General features: G+C 45.4%; 2 protein-coding genes across 31 annotated transcripts in view; one reads left to right on the top strand and one right to left on the bottom strand.

The window, feature by feature from the left end:
- LOC100437158 (putative speedy protein E7) overlaps nucleotides 1-13,150 on the bottom strand; it is a 73,747-nt gene that overhangs the window by 24,544 nt on the left and 36,053 nt on the right. For 4 of the 30 annotated variants that reach the window (XM_063725948.1, XM_063725942.1, XM_063725944.1 and 1 more), the window contains exons 1-5: nucleotides 9,504-9,650; nucleotides 6,618-6,695; nucleotides 3,310-3,489; nucleotides 1,811-1,910; nucleotides 1,177-1,291 (exon numbers count right to left, since the gene is read on the bottom strand). The gene's annotated coding sequence lies outside the window, so the exon portion shown is untranslated. Of the gene's footprint in view, nucleotides 1-1,176; nucleotides 1,292-1,810; nucleotides 1,911-3,309; nucleotides 3,490-4,674; nucleotides 4,894-6,617; nucleotides 6,696-9,383; nucleotides 9,689-13,150 lie in introns of those variants that run through there. The other 26 variants (XM_063725946.1, XM_063725951.1, XM_063725954.1 and 23 more) reach the window with 15 other exon arrangements.
- Nucleotides 9,756-13,150, top strand: part of LOC100450485 (DNA mismatch repair protein MutL-like) — a 36,265-nt gene continuing 32,870 nt past the window's right edge. Inside the window, 2 exon segments of the mRNA XM_063725970.1 lie at nucleotides 9,756-9,879; nucleotides 12,851-12,990. The gene's annotated coding sequence lies outside the window, so the exon portion shown is untranslated.

The following is a 13,150-nucleotide window of genomic DNA, read 5'->3' as shown; positions in this document are numbered from 1 at the left end:
GATCAAAGGTGTGAGCCACTGTGCCCAGACCCTACCTAAATTTCAAACACCACATTCCCTGAATACAACACAACAAAGTTAGAAATCAAATAACGAAAATATAACTAGCAAAATTCTGTATGTTTGAAAATTTTAAATATTTTCCCAGAAACTATAAAATTACACATTAATGTGGATAAATCTCAAACAATGTTAACTGAAATAATTAAATCACAGAAGCCTGAATAATGCATTCATTTACATAATTGAAGAACACATTCATAGTGGTAACACTGTAATGAAAGATGACAAATATTAACACAAAATTCACCCTAGTGTTTACCTGGGGGTAATAAGGGGACTGTGAGGTAGGGTAGAAAGAAGGTACACAAAGGATCTCTACAGCAATATTCATGTTTCACTTCTTGAGCTGGGGCTAGAGATCTGGGTAATCATTTTTATTTTTTAAACTACATAGAAGCTTTGTACACTTTTGGGTATTAAAACTTCAATAAAATTATAAAAACAAGAAACAAAGGGAAAAAATAAGTAAGTACAATTGTCAAGATGGAGCTAAAAAATAACATGGGTGAACAAGGTGACACCCACATCCAAGCTTCCTTCTCATGTCTTGCAATGCCTCTCGTCACCTGCTCCATCAATCAATAAAGGCATAATCACTCCTGTGATACCTTTAAGAAAAGAACACGCTTTAAGAAAAGAACACGCTCTCTCGAAGCCGGGTGCAGTGGCTCACGTCTGTAATCCCAGCACTTTGGGAGGCCGAGGCGGGCGGATCACCTGAAGTCAGAAGTTGGAGACCAGCGAAACCCCATCTCTACTAAAAATACAAAAATTAGCTGGGCGTGGTGGCATGTGCCTGTAATCCCAGCTACTTGGGAGGCTGAGGCACAAGAATCGCTTGAACCCAGGAGGCAGAGGCTGCAGTGAGCTGAGACTGTACCACTGCACTCCAGCCTGGGCGAAGAAAGCAACTCTGTCTCAAAAAAAAAAAAAAAAAAAGAACATGCTCTCTCATTCGAGGTTACCCTTCTATCACTCCAAGGATTCACCCCATAATCTTATCTTTCTTGATATGTTACACACACTAAAATGTTCACATCAAGTTTGTAGACACTTGTCCTTACCACCTTACCAAAGTGAGATGGTATCAACAGAGGTAAGACACTGCTTTACCTTCATGTCACTTTTGGTGGCTTTCACAGCATTGAAGAGATCATTGGCTGGTGGCTCTGACTGTTTCCGGCTATGACGATGTGCCACTCGGAACCTTCCTTTGGATGTTTGCCACCTAATATGTATAAAAAGATCAGAAATATGAAAAAAAGGTAACAGTGACATTAACACTTGGTCTCATCATTATCACACAAGTAGGCTTACGCTGCCAGTTCCACAGCAGAGTCTGAGTTAGACTCAGTACTGAAATAATTGATTTTTATACTGTTATGAAGTTTATTAACTTGTTTCCCTTAAAAAAAAAAAGTCCTTGAGTCCCCTTCCTGTATCTCTATATCCTAAAGTCCTTTTCTCTTCAAAATTTCTCTTGTTTCAATTTCCGTCACTTAATACTTTGTAAATCTTGTCCTTTTATGAACCGTATCACCTGAACCTCTTTTAAGTTTTCTTTTTTTCTTTTTTTTTTTTGAGACGGAGTCTCGCTCTGTCACCCAGGCTGGAGTGCAGTGGCGCGATCTCAGCTCACTACAAGCTCCGCCCCCGGGGTTCACGCCACTGTCCTGCCTCAGCCTCTTGAGTAGCTGGGCTGCTTCCCCCACAAGACTCAAAAACAAAAGAAAACTGGCTGACTCACCGGCGTTGTTTTTGGTGGTCCTTTTGCTTTCTTCTTCACATTGCAATAGAAGCTATCTTCAAAGTCACTGCCTTCATCAGCTAACAAAGAGTCAGTATTCCTGTGAGAAAGTACCGTTCTCTTTACATATAACCACCCTATTCCCTCCCTATTCTCTCATCGCACCCCATCTCCATGAGAAAAACATATTCAGATTTTAAGAAAAAATGAGCTTATTTTTAGTAGGAAGTTGGGACAAAGTCTTTTTTTTTTTTTTGAAACAGAGTTTTGCTCTCGTCACCCAGGCTGGAGTGCAATGGTGTGATCTCGGCTCACTAAAACCTCTGCCTCCCAGGTTCAAGTGATTCTCCTGCCTCAGTCTCCCGAGTAGCTGGGATTACAGGTGTTCCACTGTGTTGGCCAGGCTGGTCTCAAACTCCTGACCTCAGGTGATCCACCTGCCTCAGCCTCCCAAAGTGTTGGGATTACAGGCGTGAGCCACCACACCTGGCTGGGACAAGGTCTTAAAGGAAAACTTTCACATGAAAGCAATGGAGACGAAGAATGAGGAAATGAGGCAGGGGAAGGACAACCCTTCCCAGTATTCTCTCTGAAGAAGAGAATCAAATGCTACTCACTTAGCGGGTAGAGAGATCACTGCTCTTTGTAGAGAAAAATAATCATGGCTCAGGAAGTCATCTATCACTCATCCATAAACGGGAGACTAATATGGACCTAGAGTTAAATTCCACCCCCGTGAAACATCAACCACGTGTCTTATCAATTCAAGTTTATAACATTGATATAATCAGGTCCCCCACAGCAGCACTGACAGAAACAGAAATGATTCAGAGAAAGCCAATTAAAACAGCTAGGGGACAAAGCAGATCTGTATGACATTAGCTTTTTTCCTTCTGGAAAGATAAAAAACCAAGATATATTATTATAACCTACACACAATAAACTCATATGTGGTAATAAATAAGGATACACAGACCTGTTTACAAAATCCCCAAGTAGGAAAACTAGGGGATACCAGCTAAAAAGTATATACAATTTACCAGGCAACAAATAAAGAACTCTTTACTCCCCCATCTGCCACCTCCCAGCCCCCACCAGGGGTTGTACATGCCGAACACAGAAATGTGTTTAAGAGAGGTTTAGACACGATGGATGATGGATTAAAAACAGGATGTGCTTGGATCCGGAAGGCGGAGGTTGCAGTGAGCCAAGATCACGCCACTGCACTCCAGCCTGGGCGACAGGGTGAGACTCCATCTCAAAAAAACAAACAACCAACCAAAAAACAGGATGTACTACTATTTTGATGTCTACAACATCTAGGACCGCCAAAAAAAAAAACACCTGGAGCTGGAGGGAGGGTGTCACTGTGCTGAACGAGTACAGCACTTCTGGTGTTTTCACACAGTCCCACGCATATTATCATCAATGTGGGAAAACGAGAGGGGGAAGGCTGCCACGGACACAGGAAGTGGCCGCACAATGCAACATCTACTTACCCCCCTGAGGTATGGTTTGAGTCCCTGTCATCGAAGGGTAGACTGGCAGAGGAACTAGAAGATGCAGACAAGGCCCTCTTGGTATCTCCCGCAGCTCTCTGCAGTGGGGAAGACATGCTTGGAGAGGAGGAGCTATGGGGCCAGGAAGACGAGGACTGCAGGGTAGGTATGGTGATCCAGCTGGGGAAAGAAAGAGAAGAAAGGGCTCCTACCACAGCACTTCTCCATCCCCAGCCCTGACCAGTCCCTTTCTTTCCAAGGGAATGGTTCTAGAACTCTGGGATCAGGTGAGGGGGACCAAAAACTAAGACAAAGGCTGGGCACCGTGGCTCATGCCTATAATCCCAGCACTTTGGGAGGCCAGGGCAGGAGGATGGCTTGAGGCCAGGAGTTCAAGACCAGCCTGGGCTATACAGCAAGACCCCATTTCTACAAAAAATAATAATAATAATTAGCCAGGTGTGGCAGCGCAGGCCTGTATTCAGCTATTCAGGAGGCTGAGGTGGGAGGACTGCTTGAGTCCAGGAGTTCAAGGCTGCAGTGAGCTATGATCGCACCACTGTACTCCAGCCTGGGTGACAGAGTGAGACTCTGTCTCAAAAAAATAAAAATTAAAAAAAAATAAAAGACATTATGGGATGCAAGTCTGCAGAGCCTTAACTACAAACTAAAGAAACCAAAAGGAAAAAGACTTTCAAATACAGGAGTAGAACCATCTCGTTTTCCCCATAGTCCAATAGGTCCCTGAAATTGATCCCCAAACGCTTAAAACAAGGCCGGGTGCAGTGGCTCATGCCTGTAATCCCAGCACTTTGGGAGGCCCAGGGAGGTGAATCACTTCAGGTCAGGAGTTTGAGACCAGCCTGGCCAACATGGTGAAACCCCATCTCTACTAAAGTACAAAAATTATCCACGTGTGGTGTGAGTGCCTATAATCCCAGCTACTCGGGAGGCTGAGGCAGGAGAATCGCTTGAACTTGGGAGGCGGAGGTTGCAGTGAGCAGAGATTGTGCCACTGCACTCCAGCCTGGGCGACAAGAGCAAGACTCCGTCTCAAAAAAATAAAATCAGATATTGTCACTGTCTCCCCCTTGCTAACCTCCTAGGTGCTTAGGATAAAACGTCAAACATTTAACATGGCCTCACAGACATCTTGTATCATTTGGCCCCTGGCTACATTACCTCACCCAATTTCCTCCTTTGCTCTGTACTCTAGCTACACTGTCCTAGGAGTTCCTAAAACACCACGCTGGCTCCAAACACAGGATCTTCACATGTGCTGTTCCCTCTATCCAAATCACTCTTCCCTCTTCTCTTGTTTGCTTAACTCCTGTTTACCCCCGGGCTTAATCAGCACTTTCTCACCTCTCCTAGTCTGTTGCTCTTATTTAAGATCAAACAGCAGAGAAATGTGAAGTCCACTGACTTCCGGGTGGAACAGAGTTCAGTATGCCAATTAAATTATTGGGTGCTGGCTGGGCACGGTGGCTCACACCTGTAATCTCAGCACTTTGGAAGGGCAAGGTGGGTGGATCACTTGAGGTCAGAAGTTCGAGACGACAACACGATGAAACTCCATCTCTACTGAAACACAAAAATTAGCTGGGCTTGGTGGTGGACACCTGTAATCCCAGCTACTCAGGAGGCTGAAGCAGGAGAATCACTTGGACCCAGGAGGGGGAGGGTGCAGTGAGCCAAGAGCCCACCACTGTACTCTAGCCTGAACGACAGGGTGACTCCATCTCAGAAACAAAAAAGAACTAGGTGCTGACTGAAAATAAATTTGAAAGCAAGGTGTGTGACAGGGAAGGCTACAACCTGTGTAATATTCTGTTACTTAATGATTAGTCCTGAGTCATATTTCCAACCTCTCTTAACCAGCCTGTATTTGTACACTGTTTGTGTACAAGCTTGCTAATTTCCACAAATGGCAGTAGGTTGTCTGCTCCAATAGGGCCAAAAATGCAACTACTGGATTCAAAGATCAGTAAGGGCCAGGCGCAGTGGCTCACGCCTGTAATCTCAGCACTTTGGGAGGCCAAGGCGGGCAGATGACTTGAGGTCAGGAGTTCGAGACCAGCCTGGCCAACATGGTGAAACCCCGTCTCTACTAAAAATACAAAAAATTGGCTGGCCGTGGTGGTGGGCACCTGTAATCCCAGCTACTGGGGAGGCTGAGGCAGGAGAATTGCTTGAACCCGGGAGACGGCGGCTGCGGTGAGCCGAGATCATGACACTACATTCCAGCCTCGTCGACAGAGTGAGACTCCATCTCAAAAACAAAAAAAACTCAGTCAGGAATAAAGAATGTCTGAAGTACTATATGTGTAACGTGGCTTGTGATTTTTAAGCCTGAGTGCAACTTGAGCTATTCCTTCATGATCTGAGTAATACCAAAATGTTCAAGATCTGTTTTATGTCATTGGTGCCTTCTAATGTCGGGCTGTTGTTTTCCTTGCTGAGATTAGATTATGATGTGGTATATTGTTTTTATCAATTTGTTTTAATTTATATGTATTTATAAGCAGCTTATTCTTCATGTTGCTCTCATTTACCCTGGAGATGCTTGATTGCTTTTTTTTTTTTTTTTTTTTTGACACAGGGTTTCACTCTGTTGCCCATGCTGGAGTGCAGTGGCACGATCACAGCTCAATGCAGCCCTGACCTCCGGGGCTCAAGTGATGCTCCCACCTCAGCCTCCTGAATAGCTGGGACTACAGGCACATGCTACAACACCTGGCTAAGTTTTGTATTTTTTGTAAAAATGGGGTTTCACCATGTTGCCAAGATTGGTTTTGAACTCCTAGGTTCAAGTGGTCCACCTGCCTTGGTCTCCCAAAGTGCTGGGATTACAGACGGGAGCCACCACGCCTGGCCAAGATGTTTTATTGCTAATTATTCATCTGTCCACACTGTTATCATCTCCCAGAGAAATTGCTAGAAGAGTGAGATTATGTGTCCTCTAAGTTATAAGTTCACAAATAAAAGCCCAAAGGAAGTTAGGCAGCACACTTAAAAACGAAATTAAAAAGACCCTGCAAAACTTGGTCTTAAATGAAAGGTGACATCCTCCAACCTGGGTTGTCTTTCTGGTTTCATGGGACTGTGCAGTTGGAGGGTGACTGGGCCCTGTTTCCACGGCACTCTCTAGGTGCAGGGACCATTGAACCATGTCTGCTATTTCTGTCTTAGCTCTGGACTGAAATAACAGTGGTGTTACTGGGTTTCAAAAGAAAGTCCGTCCCTCTGGATCCAGGCAGAAAGCCATTAAAGAAAACAGAAGGATAACAAGCAGTGGGAAAACAGACCAGAAAAGTTACCGATTCACCCATCTTGTGTCAGAATCGACAAGCCTGTTTCTCCTGCTGGAAACCCAGGATGTACGTCTGCAATGAGAAAAGAGTGAAAGACTTGAGCAGGTACATTACAAAAGAGCAATCACAGCGGCCAGTGAATATGAAAAGGTCCTCAACTTAGAGAAGTCTGGAGAAATCCAAACTAACACTACCCTAGGATACCAGGCTACACCCACCAGCTTTAGGCAGGATGCAAACATCAGGAATTCTACCTCGCTGGGGAGTGGGAAGAGAGTGCACCAACCAGTCTAACAACCTTGGAAAACAATTTACTAGAGTGGAAAGCCAGGCGAGCCACTGAGCCAGCAGTCCCATTCGTTAGTACATACCCCATGCCTGCTCCTCTGTATAAGAGTATTCACTGCAGAGACCGGGCACAGTGGCTCACGCCTGTAATCCCAGCACTTTGGGAGGCCGAGGTGGGCGGATCACGAGGTTAGGGGATCGAGACCATCCTGGCTAACACGGTGAAACCCCATCTCTACTACAAATACAAAAAGTTAGCCGGGCATGGTGGCGGGTACCTGCAGTCCCAGCTACTCAGGAGGCTGAGGCAGGAGAATGGCGTGAACCCAGGAAGTGGAGGTTGCAGTGAGCCGAGATCGCGCCACTGTACTCCAAACTGGGCAACAGAGCGAGACTCCGTCTCCAAAAAAAAAAAAAGAATATTCACTGCAGAATTGTTCATAGCAGGTTAAAATGGAAAACAATCCAGTGTCCCTGAGCAAGTAGGATGGATAAATATATGTGGGAGAGTTATGCAATGGAACAGCATACTACAGAGAAAATGAATACCTCTGTTGTTACTCACAATAAAATGACTTCTAAAATAATGTCTACAAAAAAGAAGCCAGGGCTGGGCACCAGTGGCTCATATTTGTAATCCCAGCACTTTGGGAGGTCCAGGCGGGCAGATCGCTTGAGGTCAGGAGTTTGAGACCAGCCTGGCCAACATGGTGAAACCCCGTCTCTACAAAAAATAAAAACATTAGCCGGGTGCAGTGGACGGCGCCTGTAATCTCAGCTACTCAGGAGGCTGAGGCGGGAGAACTGCTTGAACCCGGGAGGCAGAGGTTGCAGGGAGCCGAGGTCACACCACTGCACTCCAGCCTGGATGACAGAGTGAGACTGTCTGAAAAAAACAAAAAAAAAACAAACAAAAACCCACACTGTATTGTTTAGGGATACTGTGTTAACAAAATAATAGACACAAGCAGGACATAATTATCATAAAAATCAGGACCTGCGGGGGGGTTGGGGGGGAAGGTTTAAGTGGAAAGAATGGAGCAGTGACATCGTGTGTCAACCTGGGAGGTGGTGACCCTAGGGTTCACTTTGTAATTCCTCAAAATGAGCATTTATGTGCTATTCACTTTTCAGAGGGTACAATCTCTGAACATGTTTAAGCAGCCATATGCAAAAAAAAAAAAAAAAAAGAAAAAATATGGATAGATTTTTATTTTAATTAAAATATTTAAAAAATAGAGACAAGGCGACCGGACCCAGTGGCTCACGACTGTAATCCCAGCACTTTGGGAGGCCGAGGCGGGCGGCTCACAAGGTCAGGAGAGCGAGCCCAACATGGCTAAGGCGGTGAAACCCGGTCTCTACTAAAAATACAAAAAAAAAATTAGCCGGGCGTGGTGGCGGGCACCTGCAGTCCCAGCTACTCGGGAGGCTGAGGCAGGAGAATGGCGTGAACCTGGGAGGCGGAGCTTGCAGTGAGCCGAGATCAGGCCACTGCATTCCAGCCTGGGCGACAGAGCTAGACTCCAACTCAAAAAAAAAAAAAAAAAAAAAAAATACAGACAAGGGTCTCACTATGTTGCTCAGGCTGGTCTCAAACTCTCAGGGCTGAAGCAATTCAAGCAATCCTCCCGCCTCGGTCTCCCAAAGCGCTAAGATTCCAGACGTGAACCACTGCGCCCGACCAGGAAAGATGTGTATATATATATCATATATATGATATGATATGATTGATGACATGATATCATATATATATCATATATGACATTATATATCATATATGACATTATATATCATATATGACATTATATATCATATATGACATTATATATCATATATGACATTATATATATCATATATGACATTATATATGATATCATATGTGACATTATATATGATATCATATCATATATATGCGATATATCATATCATATATGTGATATCATATATGAGATATGATATCATATATTATATATATTTTATATATTACATATATAAAAAATATTTTTGGTTTTTTGAGACACAGTTTCACTCTTGTTTCCCAGGCTCCAGTGCAATGGCTCGATCTCAGCTCACTGCAAACTCCGCCTCCAGGGTTCAAACGATTCTCCTGCCTCAGCCTCCCGAGTGGCTGTGATTACAGGCGCCCGCCACACGCCCGGCTAATTTTTGTATTTTTAATAGAGACGAGGTTTCAACATGTTGGCCAGGCTGGTCTCCAACTCCTGACCTCAGGTGACCCGCCTGCTTGGGCCTCCCAAAGTGCTGGGATTGCAGGTGTGAGCCATGGCGCCAGCCTAAGTAAATCTTTTAAAACATAAAGGTTTGGGTGAGTCCCTGGCCGGCGGGCACAGATGCCTGGGTGGGACCGCGAACTGGGTGGGACACATTCCTTCAGGCCCGGGGGGACTCGGGCCAACAGCGGGCCGCCGCGCGTGCGCACTGGGCGGGGGGGGGGGGTCGCGCTCCTACCCGCACGTGGCCAACGCAGGGCGCTGGGCCGCTACTCCCGCATTGCACGTTGGGGAGCCGGTACATGCAGGTGGGAAGTTCCAGACGGAGAAGCGCGCGGCGCCAGTGATAAGGCTTTACCTGGTCCATCGACTTGGCGGAACCAAAACAAGTGCGTGCCAGACACCAATGCTCGGAAGCCGTCGAAGACCACAACTGAGGGCGGCCATCTCCCTTCTAACCCTGCTGCGGTGGTTCGCAGAAAACGCAGTCCGGTGTGCTCTGATTGGCCCATGCTCTTTGACGTCACGGACTCGACGTTTGACAGAGCCAATAGGCGAAAAGGAGAGACGGGAAGTATTTTTTTCACCCCGCCCGGAAAGGGTGGAGCACAACGTCAAAAGCAGCCAATGGGAGCTCGGGAGGCGGGGCGCCTGTGGGAGTCTGGGAAGGGGAAGTTTCCCAGGCTCGGAGGCGGATCGGGTATTGAGTCCATGGAGCCAGCTGAGAGCTCGAGGTGAGCTGGACTCGCGGTCTCCACTCTTGCGCGCCCTCCTTGAGAACCACGGCGTTCCAACCTCCCTGGAAATGGGGAGAACATGGCCCAGGGGCGTGGCGAGGCTGCCGCGTGGAGGTCCCCGAGCGGCGTCCTCAGCGCCCCAGCGATCCGGTGCCCCTTGGGTGCGCCTTGAGGCCGAGGCAAGCTCCTTCGGGGTCCTGGGCTGCGGGCAAAGGATTCGGCCCTGTAAGGAGTTGGGTTCGGCCTGTCCCAGACAGGCCCTGCCCACATCCCATCACAGGGCAGTGGACTTGAAGCCGGAGCGTGAAATCCCCATAGACTGAATGCATTTCCTTTCTACCTGTTGTCTCTCCCATTTTATTTTTATTTTTATATTATTTAATTTTTTATTTTTTATTTTTGTAGAGACGGGGATTTCGCTATGTTGCCCAGGCTGATCTCGAACTCCTGAGCTCAAGCAATCCGCCCGCCTCGGCCCCCCAAGGTGCTGGAATTACAGGCGTGATGCACTGTGCCTGGCCTTTTTAAAAAATGGAGGTTATTTTGGGGAAGGTAGAGCGTCCAGACACATCCTAATTTGCATAGCTGCGCAGTTTTACAAAATGCAATGCATTTCTACCTGTTAGGGTATGTGATTTCTAGCTGGTAAGCTACACCGAATCTTGGCTAGCACAGTTGCATTCCGTGTCAGATTTGTAAACGCAGATTTGCTCTCTGCATTTAAATATATTAGATATATTTAAGTAACTACATTTAAATGTATTGAGACATTTAAACATATTTTCGGTCTGTATCTAAATGCGCTCCCTTCTGAAAATAAATATCTGAAGTGGGCCGGGCGCGGTGGCTCACACCTATAATCCCAGCACTTTGGGAGGCCAAGGCGGGTGGATCATGAGGTCAGGAGTTCATGCCTAGCCTGGCCAACAGGGTGAAATCCTGTTTCTACTAAAAATACAAAAATTAACTGGGCATGGTGGCGGGCGGCTGTAATCCCAGCTACTTGGGAGGCTGAGGCAGGAGAATCGCTGGAACCCAGGAGGCGGAGGCTGCAGTGAGCTGAGATCGTGCCACTGCAGTCAGGCCTGGGTGACACAGCAAGACTCCGTCTCAAAAAAAAAAAAAAAAAAATCAGAAGTGGACTGTAGTCTATAGTGTGTTGCCAAATAAACTTATTTTTAGAGATACTTCTTTCAATTTTCTGTGAGGTCATCTGCAGTTTCACGTGGTAGACAGACTTCGGTGAGATTCTTAGCAAGGTAGAATGAAGAGTAAAGAGGTTTGTTTATTTCACAAGGGTTTATTGAAGGCCTACGATGTGTTAAATGCTGTAGGAAATACCCAATGATTTCTCTTTCATGGAGGTTTCCTGCCTTCTCTTAACAAGTTATCAATTAAACTGTTTACTGGAAATTGCTAAGTTAATAAACACACGGGATACATTCTTTGGATGAGCAGACATTGGTTGGGCAGAGGAGGAAGAGGAGAGCGGTTTAGACAGAGACCTGCTTATACAGTGTAGTGTCTAAAAGAGCTTGTGATGTTCAGGAAACAATTGTTCACTGTGCTGCAATATAGGGCACGGCCGGTTGCGGCGGCTCACACCTGTAATCCTAGCGCTTTGGGAGGCCCAGGTGGGCAGATCACCTGAGGTCAGGAGTTCAAGACAAGCCTGCCCAACATGGTGAAACCCCATCTCTACTAAAAACACAAAAATTAGCCGGGTGTGATGGTGGGTGCCTGTAATCCCAGCTACTTGGGAGGCTGAGACAGGAGAATCGCTTGAACCTGGCAGGCAGAGGCTGCAGTGAGGTGAGATCATGCCATTGCACGCTAGCCTGGGCGACAGGGTGAGTACTCTCAAATAATAATAATCATAATAAATAATAATAATGATGATGCTGTAGGGGACTTGATGAAGGGAAAGGATTAGAGAGATTCTGAAAAGAAGGTAGTTTTGGGCCCAGTGATGACTAGATTTTCAATTTCATATAGCAGGAAGTGGGGCACTAGTAAATTTTTAAGCAGAAAAATTATTTGACCAGATTTGTGATTTCAAAAATAGCTCTGGTGATAGAGTGGAGGATGGCTTGGAGCAGGGAATAAGGGGAGATAAAACCGTTATAAAACTCTTAAAGCTAGTACAGCAAGAACTTTGAGGGTCTTTGCTAAGACAGCAGCTGGCAGCTTCAATTTGGAGTAGGGTATCAAAGGCAACTGTGTATAAGGAATAGTTATGTAACTGGTACCCAATTTCTGAGATGATTTTGACTTAAACATTATGTATTTTCCAGTATACTGTTGGTTTTTCTAATTATGTGGGAAATTATGTTGCTTTCACTTTTTTTTTTTTTTTTTTTTTTGCTCGTTGCCCAGGCTGGGGTGCAATGCTGCAATCTGAGCTCACTGCAACCTCCACCTTCCGGGTTTAAGTGATTCTCCTGCCTCAGCCTCCCGAGTAGCTGGGTTTATAGGCGCCCACCGTGATGCCTGCCTAATTTTTTGTATTTTTAGTAGAGACAGGGTTTGACCATGTTGGCCAGGATGGTCTCCAACTCCTGACCTCAAGTGATCCGCCTGCCTCTGCCTCCCAAAGTGCTGGGATTACAGGCATGAGCCACCCCACCAGGCCATGCTTTCAGTTTTCAAGAAAGAAGACACCATTGTTGCCAAAGATTTTGGTAATTTGAGAGACAAAATGTGTGTTTTCTCCATGTGGATCCTAGTATAATTAGATAGTAAGGATCTGTTGAATTTGAAGTATCTATCCAGAAGTATTTTGGGTACATGTTTAAGGATTGTAAAACAGTGTTTCTATTTCTGGATATAATAAATGTATTTGTTAATATAATAAATGAATAGATTAGCCCCATAAACTATTTACAGTGTTGAGTCATTTCCCACACTTAAAATCAGGATGAAAATATATAGCTGAATACTTGCTTTGTTTCTTGTAACATTTCTTTAGTACAGAACCTGCTAAGGCCATCAAACCTATTGATCGGAAGTCAGTCCATCAGATTTGCTCTGGGCCGGTGGTACTGAGTCTAAGCACTGCAGTGAAGGAGTTAGTAGAAAACAGTCTGGATGCTGGTGCCACTAATATTGGTAAGTCTGGGAGAGTTTTAAGCCACGAGAAATGATCAGTGTATGTTGTTGTAGTCAAGAAACATTTGTTATTGAAATAAGACTATCAAGTGTTGATGTAGTAATAAATGATTATTTTTAAGTTAAAGTTAGCACCTATTATGTGCCTAGTACTTAGCTA

The sequence above is a fragment of the Pongo abelii genome, chromosome 6 (assembly GCF_028885655.2).
Source record: "Pongo abelii isolate AG06213 chromosome 6, NHGRI_mPonAbe1-v2.0_pri, whole genome shotgun sequence".
Lineage (NCBI taxonomy): Eukaryota > Metazoa > Chordata > Mammalia > Primates > Hominidae > Pongo > Pongo abelii.
The sequence above is the reverse complement of the archived record's forward strand: the minus strand, read 5'-3'. Positions and strand labels throughout refer to the sequence as shown.